The 27,080-nt window shown below is 38.6% G+C and overlaps 1 long non-coding RNA gene across 1 annotated transcript; it reads right to left on the reverse strand.

Moving 5' to 3' along the window:
- LOC135327830 (uncharacterized) lies at positions 1-26,554 on the reverse strand. Its single transcript, XR_010388231.1, has 4 exons — positions 26,409-26,554; positions 22,654-22,774; positions 3,251-3,409; positions 1-1,885 (listed from the first exon to the last, which is right to left on the reverse strand). It is a non-coding gene; the product is annotated as an uncharacterized LOC135327830 (long non-coding RNA).
- Between the last annotated feature and the right edge of the window lie 526 nt (positions 26,555-27,080).

Consider the following 27,080-nt stretch of genomic DNA (forward strand, 5'->3'; position numbering starts at 1 on the left):
TCAAAAAAACCTCCAGAAATAGGCAAGCTGCCCTTGGTTTTTCCTTTTCTCAAACCGCTGCAGGTGGAAAGGCAGGACAGTGGGAGAGATGCAGGTAACCAACAACTCCTTTGTCTCAGTCCTTTGCTGCGAGGGGACACAGTCAACAAATAGAGCTGTTCTAGTGTCTTTGCAGCTGAAGAATCAACGGTCCCTGTGAATTCTTATAAAATTTTGTCTTTCTTCATTTCTTTCTCCTCAATCTCAGTTTTTAGTATTTGCCCATTTGTCTTAAACTGCATTTCTGAAGTATTATAGCTGTCATCCTGGTTCTAAGCATCTTGTTCAGCTTTTGCCTGCTAAAAAAATGCAAATTGTGGATCCAGTAGAGATGTTGATTTGGGTGAGGAAGAGAAAAACAGAGCCCTGGAAATCTCCCCAACAGGACCCCCTCCTCTAAGAGAGCTGAGCAATGCTGCGGTCTCTCCTTGTCCCATCACCTGGAAATCAGACCGACTGGCAGAGCTTAGTGCTTGCAGCCAATGCAGACTTGATTAATGTGCATGTTTCCAGTGAAAATGCCCAGAAAACTACCTTATTTTAAATCTAGCATAAGAATATATAGGCAACTAGAAAACATCATTTTCTTTCACTATTTGTGCCATGGTTATTATTGTTCCATTACTGAAAAATATATATATATTTGCACATATCCTATCTGCTTGCATAGCAATTACTTTTATTTACCAACTTCTACTCATCTTCAAGTGTGGATAAAGCATATTGTGTATAAAAATCATATAGAATACAGAATTTTGTGTTTTCCTCTGTGCACATTCAGTTGTATCATATCTTTAGATTTTAACTCCAAGCTTAGATAAATTATAGCTATAAGCTTTTTTATATATAAAAATATATACTGTACAGTTCAGAGAAACACTTACACTTGTGTATTTCTAGCGGTGGTGTTTGAAGTGGAATAATACTGTCATAAGCAGTTAGTCAAAAGAAAGGAGCTAAGACCCATGCCAGAACAAGATCCAACAGTTTCTTTCATCCAATTCATTGCAGAGATTTGAAAGTGTGCTGTCAAATAGCTTGGGTCTGATATATATGACCTCATTTTAATTATTACGTTCTGGCATTCTTTATCCTCTAAAGAAAGAATTCTAGAAATATGTGATCGGGAACTACCCTTAAATTCCAAGAGTGTAAATTAAATGCACTCAAAGTTAACCACTGTACAGACATGTAGATATAATCTTCCAGGTACTGAGCTCCAACTCCTTCCACCAATATTCTTCCTACCTGTTAGTACTTCTTTCAGATAGTCACAACCTCACAGCCTCAAAATAATTATTATTAATAATAATAATAAAAAATATGGTACACTGATTTCAATAGGACAAAAAAATTCAGGGGGAAGGGGGGAACTAACCGCACTGCGGGTTTACTCAGTATTAAGATTATCAGCTGCTCTCTGAGTCTCTTCACTACTCACCCACTATCTTACAACTGCTCCAGGTCCTCCACTGAGCTGGCAAACCTGCCTCTAGTTACAAACCAGGTAAGACATGGGGATGACTACTGCTAAGAACAATTAAATCAAGGACCTGGATCACCTGGGGACACCCCATTTGGGAAGAAATCTTAATATCCTCAGTACTGACAATTTCTTTAGATTTCGCAAGAGTGGAGCAGGAGAAGATACAAGACACATCCTAGTGTCGTTTTTCAAAACAGCAAGTTCCTGCTCGAGGAAGGCATGGGAAAACAGCAGCTTGGGCAGAGGGAACAGTGGAGCTTTTTGGCTTCAGCAGCAGCTTTCCTCCACCAGAAGGTGTCGGAAGACAACACTAGAGGCTGGTCCAGGCCCTCTCCCTTTCTGAAAATGCTCTCCTGGAGCCTGGGAGGGGAAAAAGAAACAAGGCATAAGAACGTGGGGACGCAGAAATTTATTTCTGCTTACATATAGAAAGGGGGAAAGAGTAAACAAGGCCTTTCCAATTTATTATCTCAAGAGAAATAAGTTATTTTTCAAACGTGCACAGCCTAGGTGAAAGATTCATATAGTGCTGTTACAAAATAATTTAAATGGTGGCTAGATTTATATGTCCCTAGTATACTCTTTATGTATGGATATTTTTTTCTGATGTACTTCTGCCACCCAGTGGATAGCTTATGTGAAAACTCGTCTTAGTGTGTATTTTGAAAGATGCCCTAGAAAACGCGTTTCCTTGTTTATGTGATTGGGAGCACGTATCTTGTACCAGCATTTCAGTGATCAGCCACCAGCTGTGAGCTTCCTGTCCTGAATATCAGATTTAAGGTCTGATTAGTGTAACAGGGAGAATGCATTGTATAATGCTAAGTACTCTGAAATTTAAATTTCAGCAGATATTAATAGAATAAAATAGTGGCATTTTTTGACCATGGCCCCTTTATGTCTCAGTTTCACATCTGTGAAGGAGAGATTAAACTATCCTTTTGCCATACACTGTATTGTCAAATGAAACTAACTCATCTTTGTGAGACACAGAAGATATTTGAGCAATTGCTGCCCAATAAAAGACCTCCAGAAGCTAAAATGATTTTTTTCTAGCAGCAGCTCAAATATCATGAAATAAGAATGGCTAGAGCTACGTACTGAAGTCAACAAAAGATTGAAAAGCTGTTTCTAAGGGAGCATCATCTATTCTGTGATTTGAGTGATTAACTGAAGTAAAGCTGTATTATAATAAATTTAATTAGGCCTGAGGCTACTCTGAACTGGGTTCTTCCCCTAATTGGAAAATTTGACTTTACAACCTGGAAAATATTCTTGTGAAGGTAATTTTTGGTGCAAAATAGAAACTAAATTCATCTTCAATCTAAAAGATTTCTTAAAACTGTCACCCCTCAGGAGAAAATTTGGGAATGGTTGTTATTCCCACCTTCCCCTGTCCCTCGATGGTCTGGCTGAACAGAGGGAGGCCTGCTAGTGGCTACAAGGGATTAAAAACCCACTTCCCTATGTCTGGTAGTTTCAAGTTTATGGTTCATCCAAGAAAACCTTAACTCAAGCTGGAAGATAGATCCAGGAACTGCAGTATCCCAACTATCATTCCTAGAGCTACAGGTCTGACAGGCAAAACAGTGAATGAAGTAGCCTTTCTCAGCTGTATAAACTCAACCACTCCTGGGGCCTCTGAACCTCTTGGTCCTATTTCTCCAGATCTCGTACATCAGTGTTACATTAACAAGTGTGAACCACGCCTCGTTCTGCTGTTACCTGTCAGGAGATGTTGGGGAGAGTGGAGGAAGCGTAGCGCACCTCACGACCAAGGAATGACCTTCTCGTTGTGTCTACTGTTTCGTTCCCCACCAGAATCACGGTAATGAGGTTGCACAGGTTTCCAAAGACCTACAGGAACAGCAGCTCTGATACAGCCTGTGGCAAGGCAAAGAGAAAAAATAAAGTAAAAGGAAAGGAGAGAGAAAGTAAGAAGATACATAATTCAAATAAGAAGGAACTCTAGGTGAGGAATACAAAGCAGGGACAGAGATAGATTAGTTATTCTGGAGATATAATATTATATCATATATGTACATAGTTTCCTGTACCTAAAAGTTTTCCCTACAACTGTAACTGAGAGCAAAAAGATTACTTTATAGAAGTGCTGTGGGAAAGCAATCATTCTGCACTTTTATACCATTTCTTTTGTGAAGATCTGTAGGAATGGATTACATAAATTTAGTTTTATAGATAAGGAAAGGGAGGCCAAGAACTGGTAACAACTTACATAGAGCCAAAATATCCAGAAAATGATAGTCAGGAATGTAAACAGATCTCCCATTTGGGGGAAATCTCTGCAACTATTTCTTTTACTTTTTACAATGAAGCTGACTTTGTTACAAAACAAAAAAGCATCTTTCCCTGAAAAAGAGGATGGAGAAAAGATGGAACACTTTGGCCAAAAAAAGCATGAGCAAAATGGGACCACATTTGAGGTGGATCTGGGAAAGATATAATGGTTTAACTGTAAGCTGAATATAGCTTAAAAATGCAACAGTGGGTTGTGGGTTTGGTAATAGAACATCATAGAAAGCTCTTAGTAATTCTTTGCATAAAACATCAATAGATTTTAAGAAATGCTGAGAACACCAACATAGGAGACTTTAAGAAAACATACAAGCAAAAAGAAAGTGTTGGTTAGGCTGCTAAGTATTTTTCATCTCAGCTAGAGCTCCATGGATACAGTTGAATTATATGTTATATACATATGCTTAAACACACACACATCTACACATGCTGTTTTCTCATGACACTCATACACAAGCTTAAACAACCATTTGTGGCACAAGATACTTGTCTATAATCGCCTTGCTTTTAGAGACATGGAATGAGTGGCCTAGGTTATCTATCTCCAGAGGGACCATGATGTAACGTAGGATAAACTGATGTAAGAACAACACTGTGGTCCTATAAATACATGGCAGCAAGGGGCCATATATAATCTGTATCTGGTCAAAAAAACATCTCAAAAGCATTTAAGTTGTTTTGCTTCCTTGATTCCCTCTAGAAGGCCTTTTTCAGAATCACCTTTTTTCAGACTATTAGAAATAACCTTTTATTTTCCACTCTCATTTTTTTCTGAAGCTGGTTTATTAGAATAACCCATTTGTCACTATATTTTTATTGCCCTTAAACGTCAATGTCTTTTGCTGTCTATGTATCCTGTTTTTGTTTTTGTTTTTTTTTTTAATACAGATCATCTTAGGTATCATTTTGCTAAACACGTGGAATTTCTTCCTGTACAAGACTGTTCATTGCCTTAATCATCACAGTAGCCTTCTTTGAGCCTCTTTGCAGTTTGAGTTCCTCTTTCTTGAACATGAGTGAATTGTACATATTATTCCAAATGATGCCTAGGTATACATTTGTACAATGGCACAAATTCTTCCTGATTGGTGTGATCCCACTTATCAGAGAAACTTTTCTCATTAATTTGAAGTGTAAGATACATCAAAGATCATGTATCTTTACCAAATGTAGAAGTATATGTTGGTAATATATGTAATGAATTGTAATTTTTTACCATTTATTACATTTTTCAACTTTTATTATTTAGAAAATTTCCTGAGTGAATTCCAAAAAGAAAGAGGGTGTTAAATCTAAATGCTAGCATTTCTCTATATTAATACATATTTATGACTTACTTATTTTCTATTTTGACATGATGTTTTAGAAGCATTTTATGAACAGCTGCAACTATGTTTATGAGCAACTGTAATCATTCTGCACTAATAACTCACAAAGTTAAGGGATGAAAGCGGAATTTATAAGTACTCTGCAAAATCAAAATTTTTAAGAGAGATCACACTATGAATAAACAAAACTGGCATTTTGTTCATTTAGATGGGTTTTCTTCCAAGAAGGAAGGACTTCATGCTGTTTCTGTCAGAATTCTTTGTTCAGTTTGCCGATCACCATCATTTAAAAAATTTGGAGCACGTTCCACTTTACATATACCTGGAAGACCTTTAAACCCTGGCTATCCTCTCAAACCAGACTGTTTGGTATCCTGGTGGACCAGGTTGGCCTGGCAGTCCGTCAAGAGCTAGTCCAGATCTCCCACGTTCGTCTTATGAAACTGGTAAAGAAGAAATATATTATGTCATTTATTGATATATTTTGATTAAGAATGGAAACGATGGAGCTACCAATCAGCTGCACCACCCTTGGCTGGTTGGTGATCCAGCAAAGTTCACTTATGGTTCACTATTAAGCTTTAGGCTCAAGCACTGAAGTCTGTATTTATCAAAGGTGCCCAGTTTGTATCCAGGGATTCAGCTCCCATTTAAAACATCAGTAGTTACATGCTGAAATTTATATTTAGACTACCTATGTAAAATTAGTGGCTACCTCTAAGTAGAGTTTACAGTGAAGGTCATGGAGAAGAACAGATGCTTGGAGGAGTGGGACACCTCTGTGCAGTCAATTGATAATGTTTAGGCACTGAAGTACTTTTTGTTAGAAAAGCCCTATGACTTTTATTTCAATTCTTTTCAAAGAAGGAAACCCTGTAGAGACTTTACCCTGTTGAAGTAAATCAGGCAGACAGCAACAGTGTTGCCAATTTTTACAATTTCTTCACAAGTCATAAAGCTTTAGCTGGGGTCAGTCTGGAAAAAGCCCTCCGATGAGTGCCAAGGATACCCACATCCGGCAGGTTGCCTGTCCCACTGCTCTGTTCCCGGGGAAGAAAAGCTAGTCAGGGATGCTGCTGGAAGCTGTTTGAGCTCTCCCACTTTGCCCTTCAGCACTCACAGAAAAGTATGACAGAAAATAAACTGCCAGGCAAGGTAACCCTCATTTCTCCTTTTTTAAGAATTGGGAAGGCAACTCTGTTCTTTCCCACTCCCATCTTCACTGTAGGAAAAAAATGAACCTGGGAAGGGGCGAAGAAGTTAAAAAGTCGTTGTCTTCTGCAGCATCTTTTCCCTACCCAGGAAGCAGGAGAAGGGGACACTTGCTATAGATGCTTTCTGCTGTGGAAGAAGCCATGATTCCTGGAAAGAGCAGAGAATAAGAGGGATTTCCTATACATATTGTAGAGAAGGTGTCCTAAAAAAACAGATGAACTAAAGTAGTATATTCTCTTAAGATTCTTAGATGTATCTTAGGATTTCTGGGATCTGCAGTGGACAGATTATTTATTCCAAATAATTTTGCAAAGAGCAATCATATTCAGTTGTGCTGATGACATAGCACACACATGAGAAGTATACTGGATCACAATCTTAGGCTGCTCTACTTTTAACAGAACTGTACTTATAAAAGGAGTCATATAAACTCTGTTTTAAATGTATTTTTACAGGAAAAATTCTGAGAACAAAATGTACCTCTTGGCCTTGGTTGCCTTCAAGGCAACTAGTCCATAGCCTCTGGCACCTTTATCTCCATTTTCACCATTCACTTGAAATTTAACCAATACAGTAACTTTAAATGTTTACATTCAAGTGGAAAACTGCCCACTGTTCATCAGCTTCACACTTGAGATTCTCCAAGTAAAAAGAGTATATAAAAAGCCTGTCAAAACTATTGTACTTTTCAGTCCCTGTTTTCCAGGATCACAAGAATCACAATAAAATCCTTCCAGTCCATGTTACCCATCAATTCCTTTCAACCCAGGCTTGTCCTGTAAAATTGTCGATGTTACCAAAATACATTATTTTAAAGTTTCTCTTAATTCTTTCTTGTTGTTTAATTCCAATCTGTAATATCGAATAAAATACAGCCAGTGTAACAATGAACAACAGTGGAAGGAAAAGCAAGTCCAAATATTCAATCTAGAAAAAACAAAGCAGTGATCTGATTTTGAATAGACATACAGCCTCTTGTTTATCTTTGATTATGAATTAGAATCTTTGAAAATGTACTTTTCTTTACCATATGCATAGTAAAAATCAAAAAAAACCTATGAAAAATACCCTCAGAAACCAGTAGAACTTAATAGAGAAAATTCCTAGTGTGGTTAGTTATACTTGTGAGAGCCAAGACTATTTGTTCTAGATAATGATTATGTGCAAGTAAGGGCCAAAGCATCTACAAATGCCTGCTGTACTAGGGATGGTGTTTAAGCGGTAACAGTTGAGAGAGAGCTGACATGGCTCTGACCACAGCTCACTTTCCTGTGGACAAGAACAAGTCACACACCAGCATAGATGGTAGACAGAGAGTCTGGGACAGCACAGTTTACTCATGCATTGCGGGCAGAACTGCACTCATGCAGACCAAGCAGCAGCAGTTTGTCACCTTCCTGCACGATCCTGTGTTAACGCTATTTTTAACAATTTTATTTCTGAGCAAAGATGACATGAAGATGGTAGGAAAGCTGAGAGGGGAACAATTATTTTACTCACAAGTTAAATTTGAAAAGCGAAGCTAGGAAGGGGTAGAGAGGTAGAGAGACTTCTCCCAAAGGAGGAGGGAAGAAGAGAGCACACTGAGGCAGAAGGTGAAGAGGGAACACTAAAAATAGCTAAAGAAAATCAAAGGGATGAGGAAGGCAAAGACTGTTTAGAGCAAAGAAATAGCATAGAATAAAGCCATTCAAAGTTTGTTTAAAAAAGTAAAACCAATAAAACCAATAAACAATAACAAAAACCCAGATGTGTACTTTGGAGCAGAGGTAGAAAGAAAACTGAGATGACACTGTGTGTTTTCAGTTTAGCACTGTAGTCTAGACATGCTGAAATGTGCATTAGCAGGAGCCAGAGCAAGGAGGGAGGGAGAGTTATATACAAGTACTTTAAGTATTAGAAAATTATTTTTAATGCAGCTAGGTTATTAACATGTTATGTCTCTATTAGGTGGTAACCTAAAATTTTCTAAGTGAAACAAGGTTACTTTTGCCTTTTTTCCAAACCTGGCACACAATCTCTTACCACTTCATGCTACTCTCAGAAGAGTGTTTTGTCTATCTTTGGAAAGCGTCACTAAAAATACCTCATCATAGCCATGGTATTTAACTTCAGATTTGAAAATAAATCCTTCTTTGTTTAGAGTTCATGACATCGTAGGCAGTCACCGTAGGTGCTGAAAACTGTTTAAACCCTCCCCGTTCTTTTATATCATGCAATAAGGCTTTGGCTGCAGCACAGTAATGAACATAACAATTCCAATAAAAGAATTACTTTGGAAGTTACTCTTTTGTAGCATTCTTTGCTGTAGGTACTAGAAAATACTAGTCAACTATACCTAATAAAATTATGGTCCCTCAAAAGGCAAGACCTTTAGATCAGTGGGAGGTGAATACCCTGGTTATGAGTCACAGTTTGCTTTCAGAGCTGTTGAAATAATGATACTATTAAAGTTTTAAAACTGTTTCATATCACTTGGGATTTTTTTTTAGAAGTAGTTTATTAAATTATTGTTGGATTTGTAATTGCATTAAAATGGATTTATCTAATCTTACACCATAACTTCACTACATGTTTCTTTAACCTCAAGATAACATAATAATGATCTCAGGTTCTTGGTTGGGGCATTTTATGTTGTTTTTTAGTATTCTAACTTCTTCCATGGCTATTCTGTACTTGTTTTCCCTGCAGGAAAACAAGTTCCCCCTGGTTCCTACTGAAGTCAATGGAAAACTCACTTTGGCTTGAGTTCAGTGAGAACAAAATCAACTACAATATTACCACAAAGAAAGTCTTTTCCGTTCCTTACATTTCATGTTCCATGTCACTCAGTGCTTCAGCTACATTTAGATTTGCAAAATGGGCCTATTTTTCTCTCCCACTATGCTTCTCTCCTGTCCAAGGTATCCAGGAATAAGCCTAGGTCCTCAAGAGCCCAAAGGCACAATTCCATAGAAATGTTTTCTGGTCACACTCTTTGCAAATGTTGACATTTGCTCTAAGAACATTCTTTTGCACGCTTCTCTTGCACAAATTGCTGGGAAAGGCAGTCCCTGTAGTCAAGGAACACTAGAATTATTAGGAAAATAAAGTATGAAGAAACAGCTCCATTAATAGCAAATCCCACTGAAACTCCTCCTAAGTTTCCTGTAATTATCTGGTTAACAATGTTTGGCTGTGTTGCCCACTTCTACTATCCAGCTAAGGCTAGAATGACATTTATAGTCCAAATATTCAAACATGATTATTTTTAAACATGGCTTTTACAGAAATAAGAATTTTTACAAGAAAATATCTACCATGTTATCAGTTTGGATTAATTTCCTTGTAAAGTTAAATTCAGTGAGCCAGAAGTCTTCCCTAATGCATTTTCATTGACCTGTGGAATCATTTTCTGCCCTTTTTTTCAAAATCTGATCCTTCTGATCTGTGTCTTATTTTGACTTCCTGCTGTGTCAGCACAGTTTCATGCATCTTCTCCTTCTCCTAAATACTTGGTAACTTGTATGATATTTTAGCTCAAAAAGAACAGCAAGCCTCACAGGAGGTCCAGAGGATCCAGCAGTGCCAGCTGGGCTCTGGGGACACCTTTCTCCCTGGGCTGGCCTTGGGCTCCAGTCTGTCCTGCTGGACCTGTTTTACCCTTAGCACCTTCAAGCCTGGGCAGTCCCTTGTCTCCTTTCTTAAATAAATATCTGACTTTTAGTAGCACTTTGTGAATTATGGTTTGCTGTAATACCCTCTGAACAGTTACTTAGCTCTTCCTGGCTTTATTTAATTGTTTTCACAAGGAGTTCAGATGCAACAGAAGTAGGGAGAAAAGATCAAATGGATCAAAAGTATTTTTCACTTACAATTCCTTCTGGTCCTTTAACACCTTTTTCTCCCTTCACCGTAAAATATTGATACTGCATTTAATTTCACAAAGCAGTTACTTCCCACCGGCTTCAAGTATGCATAGTTAATATTTTGCAGTTTGTTAGCATCTTCTTAGATCCAAGCAACCTACAAATTATCCACCATGATGATGGAGGGGGAGGATCACTGATATTTTATTCAGAACTCTTGGTCATACAAGATGACAAAAATAATAAATATGAAAACCTATGGTGTTGCCAGAAAAAAAAAATTGGACAACAGCAAGAGTGTGAAAAGTTAGTAAAAATTATCAATATACGAAGAGTCAGAACAATATTTTGTGAGTTGAATTTCTTTAGAAGCATGGGTAATGAACTATATCTTTTCACCTTTTTTTACCATTTATGCCTGGAAGACCATATCCCTAAACCTAGAAGAAAAATTCTCACATATAAAACATTTTAGAAGTCTCCATAGATTCCCAGTTAATTATTTTTGATGTAATGACAATCTTAATTAATTCAACTTTTTCCACTTCAAATGGTGAGTGTGCTTCTCTGCCCCGATATTTATTATAACAACTATCCTGATGGCATTTATTCACTACAAGTTCTGACACAGTACATTTTCCTAACGTCTCAATAAACAAAATATCTAGCTCTTATTTGGCAAATTTAATTTGAAAATGTCATAACACTTTAACAGGAAGGCCAATAGATTTATTCCCATTATACACATGGGAAAAACAAGTCACAGGATATATTGCGACTTACTTACCCAAATTTATTCTTAATTAGTGGTTCAGTGGCAGAGACCGAGAATTTTCAGTTCTATTCCATAATTGCTAGGTTACAGCACTATTTCAATGGATGTTTTCAAAGGACAAATGCAGAGCACAGATATAAGTAGACTAAAAATTCAGTTAAACAGACTATTAAATGCTTAGGATTAGGTTATTCAAAATTGAAAGGTATCAGTCAACCTCAAGCAGCAGAATAACACCCTAAATGAGTAAGTTAACAAGAAAATATAGCTATTACTATTTAGGGCTGGTATTAAAAAGCTACTATTTATTTTAAAGATCCATAGAGACACTGCTACGGATGCCCGTAGATGCACATGGGTGCAACAGTCATTTGTAAGAGGGCAGGCTTATCCGTTCAATGATCCTAGCTGGGCAGAGGCACTGGGTAAACTCCTTATTGCCCCAAAAGAAGCAGTTTCATTTATCATCAGTCTCATTTCTACAGGCACGCTAGAGTCACCAATTCAAGTAAAATAAACCTCTCCACAACTCTTTTCCACACCAGCTTTCAGCTTAGTCTTCCACCCTTGCCTTAGTGCACTGCCAAAAATGCCAGAAGCTCGCTGCATACGTGTGTATACTAACAATGTCAGAAGTGTTGCATGTAGACAGCATGTTAATCATGCATTTACCAGAATTTCTGCAGAAAAAAATCATAGAAATTTTAAATGTGCAGAATATCGAAGGTCTCTGAACCTCTATTTTAGTCTATTTCTCTTCCTGTTATCATAAGGTAAACAGCCAAGACCGGTGTGATTTCTACATATATCTGTCCAGCAATGGGAGAAGTAAGAAGGTTTTTCCTCAACTGGTCCATAAAAGAGCCAGGAAAATTCACAGCCCTGGTGTATGAGTAACATCTCAGCTCCACAGAAGCATATCACACCCTAAAGGATTTGGGGGTGACAAACTGGCAGTGGGACCTCAGACCAATTGCTTCTGTTTACCTGCCAGCAACACTGACCTGCTCTTTGCCACACTCCATAAACAAAAAGTGGCAGTGAGCACAGCCAGCTTTTCCATGCTTCAGGGAGCAGAATTTCTTCCAACACTTGCACAATATTTTGGTGTGGGTTGTTCATCAATAGTGCAATATAATCACAGCGCTGAAAGAGGTTCTCTGAGGTTCCAGCCATATTCTTTCAATAACACCATGACGTCTTTCAAATTAACAAAAATATCTTCAACACTGTCTTGCATATTTTATGTTTTGCTTTTTTTTGTTTTGTTTTTTGCTACAGCCACACACATTTATGGTTAGAATCTGGACATGCTTCCAACTAGCCGTTAATTTGTTTTCCATATCTGATTATCTCTGAAACACATTTCGTCTTCACTTTAATCCTAGTTGCCCTTTGCAGTACAGCAATAAAAATCTAAAAAATATCTAATCCTCTTTTTAAAACAAAGCCTCCAGAGAAAGTGTATCTCTCAGTACATTATATCCATGAGGTCCTGGTAGTTCTACATAACCATGTAAACAGCAGGAAAAGAAAATGACAGTGATATGTCTTAACAACTCAGTGATCATCTGTATTAAGCTAAACCCCATGTCTCACATCCATTTGTGTTGATTGTAAAACTGTATGTAATTAGTAAAAATTTAAACTTATGACAACTCCAGGGAGACCAGTAAGGCCTGGACTTCCAGGAATTCCTGCAGTTCCTTTTGAACCAGTTGTCCCCTGGTCAGAAAACAATGTATTTGCCAATCTCTGTCTCACCTCTATGACCATTCACACCAAAGGAAGAAAACCAGAAAGTTATACTTCAGCACCTTTAGGTATGACTCCCCCAGCATGTTCTCATTTACAAGGATTTTGTGATATACCTTACAATGCCAACAACCAGCATACAAACCACAATGAGCATTTGCTTCTCCCCATTCTTCTCTCCACTTTTCCCCTAGAGCACACTCAGCTCGAAGAAGAGCTGTCCCTGAGAGCACTTTCAGAGTCCAGTGGCCACCTCCCCTGAGTAGACTATGCTATCAGCAAGGTCCACAAACACCTCTGGCCAAACAGAGCACAGAATTAGGCTGACTAGCTATTCTGTACCTGCTGGCACATATAAAAAGATACAGTTTTCAAAATCTTATTGTACCCCTCTAATCTCTAGTTCATGGTATATGTTATACAGTCTAGCAGTTACAATCCTTATCCTCAAAAATCTCTAAGATCCACATCAAGTCTAGATTAAAAGAAAAAAAACATACACCAATGCATGCCTTCTGTGAAAATAAAAGAGATTTTATTTCAGAAAAGGTAAATCCAAGATAGATCATGATAAAACATCTCCAAGTTGTGTCTGTCACTTTTCTCATGTTTAGAAACCTTAAACAAATGTGACTATCTGTTTAAGAAAAATGAGCAACAGGTAACAAGTGAGAATTAGCCGTAGTTCTTCCTCAAGCAATTACTGTCACAGGAGCTGAATCTATTCAGAGCATTTGCAGATCTGCAGCCCTCTGCCATGAGCAACAAGGCCCAGTGCAATGTACAGCGGGAAACTTCAGATTTTAAAGACTAGGGTAGAAGTCACCAGAACTTGTTTGCTAATGAATAGGATGCATGGCTTGTTTGTGATCCTGTTTATGATCTTGAAACACTGGATTGAAGTAAAGATGCAGTTACTCTGGGATTTTTGATCAGTATGAATCATAGAGCTCTGTAGGGAAGGACTATTTGTCCTTCTGTCATTGAATTTGTAAACTCAAAGATAAATGTTAGATACAGTCTGAACCACTTTCCAATTTATATTAATGACAGAGAAATCTCCAGCCTCCTTTCCTGCTCCTTCACAAGCATCAAAATAAGCTTCGTTTAAGAGAACTACTTAAATCATAATCAAATAAGGAAAAGTTGGCGCTGAAAGAAAAGCCTCAAAGACTGGGTAAAGCTTCACTTAATCATTTAAAGAAGGTATTTCCAAGCTTCCTTAGTGTGAAAACAGGTGTGCACGTCCCAGAGGGCTAACTTCTTTCCTAGTCACCCACAGCTATGCGGGTGCACATTGATTTCTGTTACAGTTATTTCATAAATCATGTTCAGCCGTACAAAAGAAAGGGTACTGCCAGTAGGCTTACAAAGTCTTCCTCCTTTAGGCCTTCTGCTTATGACAGGCAGGAAATCTACTGCCAGCCTCAGCCACAGAGACTGATGCAGTTCTGTTGCCCTCTGGAAAGGACAAATGGAGCAGCAGTCAGTTTTTTTCTTTGCATGACCACAGTAGTGTGAAATGAAAGAGACCCAAATAATCCATAGGATGTTCTAATTTCTGCAGCTGTGCTTGCCAGAGCCCCATTTTCAAATCCATTCCCTGCTTTGAGGTCTATAATGATGGTGGCAACTAAGGGAAAACCATGCCAGGGGATGTGGCTCCATGCTGCTGCCATGAGCCTGGTTTCTGTCCCTGATAAAACATCATTTGTGCAGGACCCCCCAACACACCCCTAAACCCATCACCCACCCTCTCCCTTCAGACACAGAGTGGGAGACCTTCCTCTTTGCTTCACTCTCCTTCCCTCAAATCCAACAGCACCAGGACATCGTTCACTCACATGTGGCCACAAATCCCAGCCTGCCTGGCTCATCTGCTCAGTAGCAGCACTGGCTCCTGCTGCCACAATGCAAGGAGCAGCTCCCACCAGCTTCCCAACAGCATCCTCCGGTGAGGTGCACGTGTACTCATTGCCCTTCTCTCTACCTGTTTTAGTTCCACTTCCTCTCAAAGGAAGCGGATTTTGTGCCTGACTTGCACAAAGGTATTAAAAATTTGGGTGCCCTATAGCTAGCTATGCAAACAAGGTGGCGCAGTCTGTGCTAAGCTGTTTTGTTTAATCACGCTTTTGTAAGACCCTAAAAGAAATCTCCTAGGAGATTGTGCACACTTAAACAGAAGGCTACTCACTGATCTTCCTCTAGGGCCCTCTGGTCCAACTTCTTCCTGACCACCCTTTTCTCCTGACAAGGGGAACAAAGATTAAGCTTTAGCTAGAGTAAGAAAATAATCCTTTGACAGAGTAAATTTTGCTTGGCAATCTTCACCTTTAAGACCAAAATGCCTTGTCTAACTTCCAGAGATCCTTGATTGGCTTAATAGAATCAAAACAAACAGCTAATTCTTTTCAAAATGCTTTATTTTCAGAAGTGTTTCTTTCAAAACAGCTTATTTTCAAAAAACACGTTTTACTTCACAACTCTTTTTCCATACTTAGCTCTATAGCAGGATCCCTTTCTCTCCCGGACAGTCCAGGATCTTCTCATATTACCTTTCGATGGACAAAATCACACTAAATATATATGGAAAAATCAATGCAAAGTGTGCAGTTTATTTGAATGGACACATAAGGTACATTCATGTGACTCCTTTGGGCACGATGAACCTTTTCTTTCTTGAAGTCTGATAACCCTAAGTAAAACCTAAGTAAATATTGAACTAGGACTCTTTTACATGAAGATTAAGTGCTGGCATTATACACTGTGTACAGTACCATTACTGTTGTCATAGAAAACAATCAAATTATTTTAGTGTAGCTGTTTAATCCTATTCTATTTATATTTTTGCAGGGCACTTAAATGACTAAAGATAGATTTAAGGACAATTTAAGTGCCTACAGCTCAAGTTTTGATCCCAAACATCTTTGTCTATCTGCAGCCTAGTCATATACCTAATAACTGCAGATGAAATAGTTACTTCATGCACTAGTTTCCTGAACTGCTCCTTTCTACACACATACCAGTTTTGAAGCATGCTCTGATCAGGATCTAGCTATTTGTTTTCATCTTGCAAAATCTCTGAAGTTTTTATGACATACAATTACAGACATTTTCAGAACCCACCAATAGAACCAGTTATAAGAGGCCTCCTTCTTCTTTTAAGAAGTAGTTGATTGTGCATCTTCATATTTCATCTAAAAATTCAGCTTATTGTCACCTCATCTAGCTTTAAACTTTGATTACATAGGTAACTAGGTTTTGGCTAGTTACCCAGTCTCTCTCTTTTTCACCTGATAAATAGAAAGAGTCAATTCTAAAGTGTGATTCTTTGGAACTATTTTTATGTTTACCTTAGGACAAGGGGAATCACTCTCTACTGACTCTAAATGAAGTAAAGATGACTTTATTATAGTTGTCTATGTCTTGTTGCATAACCAACTACTAAAAGCAAGTTTTGAACAGTGAGCAGTTCCTACCTCTATAGAATTTGTGATATATATAAGTATTTGGAAGGAAGATGCATGAATGTACTTTGAGATGAAAAAGAAGCATTGTGAACACCCATCTGGACTTTCTGCCACCAACTACTTAAATTTCAGTGACAAATTCTGACTATCTTCCCAGTGTCATTTAAAAGACTTCAACTCAAGGAAGGACTACGACACACTTTTTGAGCTTTTTTTCTTAACAGAAAAGATAACTAATAGCTCGAATAATGGACCAAGAAAAGTAATGCTAATATGTGTTTTAATGACTACTACCCTAAGTACTTCTTAACCTGGGAAACCACCAGCCCCACACAAACCTTCATTACACTAGAAAGAAAACTACAGTAATTAAAGTTCCAATTAGGTACTCAACATGTAAAACTAGAATATAAGTAGAAAACTGACTCATCAGGAATTGGCATGTACTGCATGCTGACATTGCTAGGAGCAATGCCTCTGTGAGAGGAGAAGAGCTCAACCTCTAGTGTTTAACAGCCCCCAAACACCAGGAGTATCACAGCCTCTTGTAATGCAGATACTGCACAAGGTATTTTGGACCAGAAATTCATTAGCAAGCACAGATCCAAGCTGGTAAATCCATTTGGCACAGTGTTGCACTGTATAGACTTAAGAACTCAAGCCCACAGCAGGAAATCTGAGTCTCATGGTGCTGCCTCCACGCTAATAGATGCTTTTGACCACAAACTCAATGACCTTGCACGCAGCCAACTCACCTATCACTCTTAATTTCAGAATTAACATCAGTGAACTTTAGACATCTCTGCACTGCACTGTAGCTACATCTACATTCTGCACTACCTCAGTAATCATTATAATTTATTTTGCTTCTGCTATCATAAACAGTCACCTTAAATCATCAATCAGAATTAGGTTAATTGATACTATACAGGGTTTTGAGTTGCTTTATTTCTGCCTAGGATTTTCCTGACAGACATACACTTGCATATATAATAGTGTATGTGTGTGTATATATATATGTATACTGCATGCACGGGTAAGTTCAGTGCTTCTAGGCAACATAAACCTGCTGAGTGTAGACAGACTGATCTGCACATGATCTGTACCTGCAATCCAAATCTGATGCTGTTCATATCCGATATACTCACAATGCAAAGTGATCTGAGCTCACAACAGCTGAGAGATAGCGACTTTGCAAGAGCTTTGCCTGGGTTGCAGGTATCAGAATTTCTTTTAATTCTGACTAGATGGAATGGGGTGTTGAAAAAGGAGGATATGTCTGGATGAACCTGGATGTTATTTGCTCTAACTGGGAGTTATTCTTTGTGTATGGATTTAATGATATCTAAGCTACACATTAAAATACTTAGTGTATTGCTGGAAGGATGTCATCAATTTTTAGTATACCTTACTGCTTTGTAGTGAATGTTATACATTTCAGTATAAAGTTTTAGTACCTTTATAGCTTAGAATCCCTGAACTCCCATAAACCCCAATTTCTCCTTGATCTCCCTAACAGATTGAATAATAACTTTCAATATTAGATACAGATGTGTTAACCTTCCATAGAAATCTACAACAATAATGTAACAGATCGCTGTAAAGACCTCAATGCGATTCACGTATCCTTACCTTCCTAGACCATTTCCTATATTACCTGTGGAGTTTTCAGATTCACACACATGGACAAAATGCAGCTGTGGCTGCAGCGAGCTAGCAAGACAGCACAGAGGCTTTTGGCAGGGCAGGGGGGATGAAAAATGCTTCTATAACTGAAGTTAGAGATAATTTTAGTCAGAATAAAGTGATGTGTGCTTCAATTCAGCTTGCTTGTTTTTTCCATGTGTCAGACCTTTGAAAACACACAGAACAGAAATGCAAACTCAACCTATTCATCATATAACCCTCTCAGACCTTTCTCACCCACTAGTTCCTGAAGAAAAAATGTTGTCTTTTATCAAGGAAGTCAGAACAAAAATTAATCAGAGACTGTTTGAAAATAAAAATCTATCAGAATTATACAATTGTGCCATATTCTCCAGAGTTACCCAGAATGCTCTCTTAACAAATAATATTTGCATTGTTTCATTTTAAGTGAATTTACTATGGCAGAGTATTTCTGAAATGAGTACCCTGGCATTCACAGCTCTTTTCATTCACGTTCTAGTGACACTCTGAGGCAGGATATGTTCAGTTTTTACATGGTTGCTCACAAGTGTTTTTAATACAAACCTGGAGAATATGTGCCATGTCTAAACAGAATATTCTCCAGTTACTCTCTTCTTAACCTCTATAATGATTCTTGCAATAGCATATATCCAAGACAATAGTGTGGACTGAGAAACAAGAAGAACTTCCAGCACACGCTACGAAGTCTGGCAAGCATGACAACTCAATATAGGAAATCATTACATCACATGTACAAAACACAATGGCACAACACAAATGAGCTCACATAATGAAGCAGAACCTACCATGACAACAGTGATCAAAAACTCTCAGCTAGCTCCACATACTTTTAGATTTGGCTCCTAGGATGATGGGTCACTCAAGAGCAACAACAGAAACCTTCAGCTTGGGATTTTTTTTTTTTTTTCAGAGAATTGTAGGTGTATGTTGATTTCTTTAAAAAATGGTCAAAATCTCAAATCCCACAACACATCTTCTCAATAGTCCGTGGCCCCTGCCTCCTCCCTAGTGAGGTTTCACAGGAGCCAAACAAGTCATTACAAGGCCAAGTTTAGAAAGTCCAGATGCTTTTCCATAGCCAGAGGGTAGGTTTGGGAAGTTGTTTGTAGTCTAAAGTGGGATCATAGTGTGCAAGCAATCTAAAAACCATGCTGACCACCAGATTTTCACTCTTAAAGGGCGCAGGAAAACTACATTGTTACTAGATCCCTACACAGATGAAGAGAAGAACCAAAGTCCTGGCATTACTGCTCTTTTCTTCCCACTATACCCACTTCAAAGCTGATTTGGCAGCAGAGCAATAGTCATGCAGACTACACACATGAATGACAATATCTTGTTTTAATATTAGTAAGTATACAATTACAATATTTCTAACTCTGCCAGACTGATCTCTTTGCCCTTCATAGTTGTATTTAAAGAAAAAGAGGGTGTGGAAGCAACACTTCCAACGCAGATGTGAAAAACTCCTCATGGACAGCAAGTTGTGTTGCAAGGCTACCTGGTGGCCCATTACTCCACAGCCTCCCAGTCTTTCCCATTGGCACATTCACAGGTTTCCAGTGACAGCACTTCCTCCGCACTGGCAAGGAAGACGTTATTTATTTTCTGAGTCATAAAGGCAAAGCCAAAGGCAGAGCTTTGCTGGCAGATGAGTTCCAATAACTCTGCAGGCAGGGGAGGGACAAGCGGCAGAGCTGGCAGGCCTTTTCTTCCCCTACATCTGGGAAGAAAATTTCCAGGAGAAAAGCGGGGCAGCAGGAAGGAGGCAGGGTGGTGGGGAGAGCAGCGCCAGCTGTGCCAAGCACAGACTGCCAGCTGCGGTTTCAGCAGCCAGCTTTAGTCAACCGGACTGTGTCCTGGTCATGAAAAGCAATTTTCATTTCACTGTGTGAGGCATTACAATGCTGCTTTTTGTCAGAGCATATTAGAAAGGCTGTAAAATCAGCCTTGGCAAACACAGAGAGTGAAATCACATAAATGTTATGGGGCTCCTGTATTTTCTACATCAAGCAGGACCTCTTCAGTTACTGCTGGTTGGACACCCTGTGCACACCATGCACCCCTTGGGAGGTGGCCTATATAACACCAAGCTGGCTCACGGGCACAGTGCTCGTCCATTCCCAGCTAACAGACCCCTTCTGAAGCCTCTGCAGAGGCAACACACTCATTGAACATCAGCCTCTTTGTTCTAACAAAAACCATCTTATTTGCCAAATGCTCCCATTTGGTATGCCAGAGAAGTGGAGTCTAAGGGAGAGCTAGCTCTCTCTGTAGATAATCCCATTTCAGCTATGGGCTCAATAATGAAACCTCACGTTCTCAGGCAATGCAGAGAACTAAGGGGAACTAGAAAGTTAGTACTAGAGGAATCATTGATGAAAGCGACCATGAGAGGAGGCAGATAGGTTTCCAAGCAGGCTTTATCTGCATTACAGTGTATTTCAAGTTGTTTTAAGACTACCTGACAGACAAAAGAACTTCCTAACTATGCGCAGTAGACTTTATTTAGTCTACTTGACCCAAATATATGTCAAGTAAATCCTCAAAGCAGACTTCTAACCCCGTGTTTGCCACTCATCACCATGCAAGCAAAGCAATTGCTGTGCCCATCAGGATTGCGAATGCTCTTTTTTTTCACGCCATCTCAGATACTTGTCCATGGTTTTCCCCCACCTCCCCATTTCTTTGCAGCATCAGTAGGTTGGCCCTCTCTCCCCCGCATCCCCATCCCCGTCATCCCCCAGCAAGATTTCAGCTCCTGGAGAAGCTGCAGAGCCTTCCAATCCAATACTAGATGTGAGGCAATCATGCCTCTGCTGATTTCATTATTTTAACATGAAATTAGTTAATTTTCGTTTGCAATTTAAATTTTTGAATCCAAACCCTATCAGCAGCTTTGTCAGGAATAATACTACTTGTACTAAAAGTTGACCATTTAATTTTCATCTAACTGGCTTCTCCTTAATTTCCTCAATTTAGAATCTACAAAAGTATTCAAATGAATACAGTAAATTCTATAACAAATGTTGTGCTTCGTTAGTAACCACAGTATTGTATTTACATATAGAAAGGATGTCACCATATGCAGAATTCTGTGACCTGTCAGCATCTACCCATGAAAACTTCAGTCCTGTCTCAGCCCTGTAGTCACCACTAGAGGGAGGTGTTGATAAAATAATACTGTTTAATTCCCTCAGCAAGAAAAATCAATTGAACATTTGCAAATGGCTCCTAAGAGAGATAACTATATAATAAAAAAGTAACAATGAATTTGCAGCAATTAAAAGCTCATTTTTTCTGCCTCTAAAAATCAGTTTTGTATCTGATTTCTGTGGGATCAATAAATAAGAGAAAAATATCTGCCTGAAGGGTATCAAAAGTTTTCAGTGAAAGAAAAAAGCACAAATGGAAAAACTGCTTTTGGCAGATTTACAAACAAAAAAAGAGATAGTAACTGATATTAAAAAAATGCATGCTTTAGGAGATTACACAAAGAACACTTAACATCAGGAAAAGCAGAACGATGTGCAATTGTAAAAAGCTTATTTAGTAGAAAAGGGTAGGATATACACTCATAAAAATAATTCCTTAATAAGTCTCACCGGTGAGGCTCCTTGGTGAAGCCAATCAGCTTTATGCCACATAGGACCTCCAGAGGAGACAGAGACTGATACATCTGACTGAGCCACCTACCAGAACAAAGACTCATCAGTTGATGCTTTCAGTGGTGAAATATATTTATTTCTATAAGTGTTTCTTCCATTGCTTATTGGGATTGAACTGACATCTTGACAATCATGCAATAATTTTGCATTGTTTTCCTTCATGCTCCATGCTATCTTGTGCCGACAACCATCAAAAGCTTTGTTCACCCTGCTGACTGTCCTGAACATGAAAGAGTGGTAAAGAAGAACTCCAGAGACTGCCTGTCTGTTGGGATACAAATGCTGGCTTGGCCTTTGCCATCAGAATCACTAACAAGCCATAAATCCCACCCACGTTGTGGACTGTCTTTCACAATCTTAAAGGTCTCAAGGAGGGAATACGCCAAAGGAAAGCCTTCTGGGTGAGCCACACTTTAAGAAACATACATGCAAGATCTGTTAGACAGAACAGACCTGACAAATATGGAAAAGATCCTTTCAATAAATCACATTCCTAATGATTTTCACATAGCTATTTTAATGGCCCTATAATGTAGCAGAGACAACCCACATCAAGAGATGTTGAGGAATACATTTTAAGATCAGTATTGAAAGGATTTGGCTACATGAGGCTTCCCGATATTAATTAACCATGTGTCTGGGGACTTCAAAGAAGAAAAGGTCACAAACTGCACTTTTATCTCCAGCAAATGTGTGTTGAAAACAACAGCATGGCACTGTGGCACTCCTATGCAGCACTCTGCAGTGTTCTGCCCCCTGCACAGCTGCCCGGTGTCAGACCCCACCGCGCAGGTCACATCTGGACCTGGGCCTTCAAGACGGGCTGCCTTCCAGCACACCTGAAGGGAGCAAGCTCAGTGCGTTGTTATGTGGATTGATTGCAATTAAACCTATTGATACAGGCAGTGTAAAGCTCTTGATACTACATCATTGTCTGCTAATACTTCTCGATTAATACCAATATAGCTGAAATCTTACTCGCCTTCTAACTTTTTTGTTTGTTTGTTTAGTGTCTTTCTGTATTAAAAAAAAAAAAAGCATACAAAGCTTAATTTATAGCTTACCTAGTGTTTTTCCTGCTGTGTGGTAGGATTTATGTAGCAGGCTCGAGTCCCCCAGGTTTCACTTCAGCTACGCTTATCTCATTTGATTCAGATAATCTGAATTCCTGAAGAAGCTCAAGCACTGCAATATGAAAATATTTTTAGTAGTTTCATTTGTTTGATATGGCTCCACAAAATTAGCGCTTGATAGAAATTTCTGTCCACTGATGGTTGCTGAGTTGCTCTTTGGAGATAGCTGCTATCTATAAACACTGGCTTTGTTAATGCTGCCAATGGAAAATGTGTTTGTTGTGGGTATTTCTAGGCTTGTTATTTTCAGATCAGCAGGTTTGGTCCCTGGCAGCTCAAGGGAGGGAAGATACTGCCCTGCGTTCAAAGCAGGCCTGCATGGTAAGGGCACGCAGAGCCTAGGTGCTGGCAATTTGCAAAGGGGTATTACCTGCACTAGAAGTAGCATAGAAATGTAATTATGGGCCTGTTTCCTCACCGCTTACTGAAAACTGGCAGGTGGTGATGGTTTTGAGTGGAGAACACACAATCCCAGCTCCCCACAAGTTCTGAATCTGCACCTAAACCACATCATTTGATTTTTTCCGTTAAGGAAGCTTAATGTGATTTTTATTCATTTAATTGTTTTGGCTACCTGATGCTTTTTACAATAAATGCACTTTCAAAACGAAAGACTAGTTGGAAGGAATGAGACATTTCCTTCCCCAGATTTAACAATGACTTGTTGCCCTGGGAAAAAATAGCTGCTCTTCACAATTGCATATTTCATAGGTAATTAGAAATAAAAAGGGAGTGTTTTGTCAGGAAATGTTTTTCTTATCCAGCCACATGAAATACAATGGCCTCCACTTGCTTACTTCATGAGCAGGCTTCAGTTTGGCCAGCTCAGCTGAGATGCCCCAACACAGCTAGCTTTGGGGGTAAGCGCTGGGACAGCACTGTGCCTGCTCTAGCAATTGTGAAGCCAAATATGCTCAGTATGTGTCTCCGTGCTGATATTCAAAATGTTATATCAGCTAGAGGAGGTCTAGTATTTCAGAATAAATTGGAAGACCTACTCATAGATGCACAAATTTCTGTTTAGTGGCTTACTTCAAAAAATAGCATGATCTTTAGATGCAGAACACATTTTGTTTTATATTCAGTTTTGCAAGAAAGGACACCATTTTAAGCTTAATGTTAAACTGCATCCCAAATGAAGGTGCAGCTCAGATATCTTCTGTGTATGTGCACATGAAATAAACACACACATACTTCCGAGTGTCTAAACAAAAAAAGAATTGGACCCATTACAACAAAAGAAGAGATCTACAATTCCATGAGCTATAAGGCCATTTCTGTCAGAAAAAACATGTTTTTCTTTAATACTATAAATAGAATTTGTTGAACTATTTCCATTTTAAAACATCATGGATAAATTACAAAGAAAAAGCATGTTTACTTCTTTTTTTCATTACAACATTTTTATGTAACAAAACAAAAAAATATTTTCAATCAACTCTGAATTATCAGCTACAGGGATAAAAGGATTAAAAAATAGTACACTTATGTTCACATACCTGTACTATGGGCTAAACCCAGGTACAATGAAAAACTGAAGAGTCTCACTAGGATGACTGAAACAACCAGAAATTGCACTGTATGACTTTGAGTATATGTATTTATGAAAGAAACATTTAGTAGTTAATTCTGATCACTATTAATGATAATCCACTACTAACAATCTCTGAAGCATTACATTTTCAGTGATTTTTACACAAAAATTACAAGCATGAAAAAAAATTAGTTGATATCCTTATAGGTGATTCTTATTTTATGTGCTCTGAATCTCTCTCTAGAGACACTCTACCTCTGCACTGAACAAGAGAAGTGTAAGTGCAGGTGATGTAAATATTCCCTTACTACATAAATTCAGGGCCTAGAAATACACACTGCAAAGCTTTTAAAAATTAGATTAAAGAATCATCCATAATAAGAAAGTAGGACGTAGGGTACTAAAGCATCTTTCACAGCTAGATTGTATAGCAACTCCTCCTATTTGTTGGAGTAATATAACAGAATTTGAGGTAAATTGCATTAACTAAATTCCAGATGTAGCATACAAAAATAGCACAATTCAACCCTCCTTTGCTGGGACACAAAGTTAAATTCTGAATGTGTCACTTAGAGGTAGCTTATTGTGAAGGTCTGCTCTAAGCATTCAGCTTTCTGCTTTTTGCAGACCCTTGCTAGGTGATTCATGTAGCAATTTATTTATTTTTCACACTGATGGTTTTCTCCTTCCTGTTTCCTGAACTTAATTACATAGACATGCATCATATTTTCAACGTGGGAAGGTAGAGAATGAAACAGATTTACTTCTTATCATTCTCACCATAATATGCAGTCCTAGAGTTAAAGATGTCAGAGGAGTTTTGCTCTTAACTTCATTTTAAATAGGACAAGGCTCAAAATTACTCATAGTAAAATAAATCTCGATTTGTTAAATCTGCCCACCCAAGCCTGCTCCATGAAAAACAAACTTTTGCTTCCCTTAGGACTGCAGGGAGGTAAAGATCAGACCCCAGTTCAAACGTTTTAAGGTCAGTGAGTTGCACACACCCCAGTGATCAATCATTCCCATTCCCTCCAGTTCTGATCCCTATTAATGGCCATCTGCAGCCCCCCTCTACAGACTTGCAGTGCTGTGTTTGCAGTGCTGAGTGCAATCCTCACCACAGAGGGCTAACGTAGGTGTATATGTACATAATATTCGTATATGAATGCACCCCTAGAAGAGAATAAGAATGACTGAGCAATGAGTTCAGTGAATATCTCCCAAAATCTTCCTGGAGATGGTACAAAAACAGATCCTTCTTCCAAAGCTGAGATATGTTGGCATGCTTCCAACCAGTTCATGTGAATTTTACATTTGAGCCCAGCTGTAACTTGTTTACTGCCAAGCCTGGGATCACTGAGTTTTGCAGCAACCGACCTGCATGTTCATCTGCCACATCAGCCTAGCCCTGGCCATAAAGAGAAAAAACGCTGAGGAATAAAGGGATGTATACGTACTGACAGACACAAATGCTTATCAAAACAAGGATAGCAACATTAACATGCTATTATGATGTTGCAACAGCAATAACAATATACATTTGGAGCCCTGTACCTTAAACACTGATATTCAAATAAATAACTTCACTGCAATTATAAAAATCACTTCCTTAAATAAAGATCAAAGAATTGGATCTCCAGGACCATCTTTCAAAACCTTGCTTAAAATGGTATGTTAGTATACTCAGTTACTATTGTATCTCTGTACTTCATATCGGGAGATGTTTATTCAATCACTTCATAGTTATAAGCCAGTTGATTCTTTTTGTATTCCAGTTATTCTGAATATAATCACATATTGTTAAAATGGGGAGGGAGAGAAAGTCAATGTAGAAGTTCCTTAAACATAGAAAACTGTACTCTGCACTTTCACGGCAACCAGGAAGAATAGCCACACAGATCCTCTGTGATGGATACCCTATGACTGACAAAATGTTCCTAACGCAGGAAAGAAACATTCCAAATTGAAGCAAGAAAAAGCACGAAAAAGATGAACTCTGACAGACAGGAGGCAATGTTCCAATGAGAAGGGAAAAAGTCTAAGAGCACCCTTGGTACACACATGGAAGCAGAAGAAAATATTTAAAAGTTACAAATGAAAACAGAGCTGTAAAGATCCCTCCCACCAAATGCCTTTTCAGGCCCGTTACCTCTGGGTAGCTCTTTGCTTCCTGCTGTAGCACTCACCAACTTTGCTTTCCTGCAGGATAGTAGGTTTCCTGGGTTTTTGCTCCTCTTCGGTAGGTCCCTCCCCAAACAGAGTTGCCTGGAAAGTCTCACCAAGGCTGAAAGGTATGTCTGGACTGCTCCTCTCCCTTCTGCCCAAGGGCTTTCAAATACAGGACACTTTACTAGCAGGGCAGTGTAACCAAGCTTTGTCTATGCCTATGGACTGCTCAACCATCCTTACAGGAGGCTCCAGATTCCTCAGTTTCCTGCTCTTCTTTAGAAGATATTCGTTTTTAACTCGTTTTACATGAAGGTGGGGTAGGTTTATAATATTTCAGCACATCACTTGCAGTCCAGTATTTTTCGTCAGACTAACTGCATTGTAGGACAAGGCCTTAATATGTATGTCCCTTTGAATATTAGTATTTATTAGTCATTATTACTATCACAATCTTCATGAAAGCAACACACTTTAATACACAGGTTCCTTGGTATTAATAACCTTCAAGATCATTGTTTAGTCCAGTGTATGTACATATGATAGGTCAGATGAGAAATTATCATTGAAACAGTCAAGTAATAAAAAAGTTCATATTCACTGCAAATAATAGGCCCTCTTTCATCAGTATAAGCAAGGAAGATGAAAATGCAAG

The sequence above is a fragment of the Dromaius novaehollandiae genome, chromosome 3, assembly GCF_036370855.1.
Source record: "Dromaius novaehollandiae isolate bDroNov1 chromosome 3, bDroNov1.hap1, whole genome shotgun sequence".
In the NCBI taxonomy this organism is placed as follows: domain Eukaryota; kingdom Metazoa; phylum Chordata; class Aves; order Casuariiformes; family Dromaiidae; genus Dromaius; species Dromaius novaehollandiae.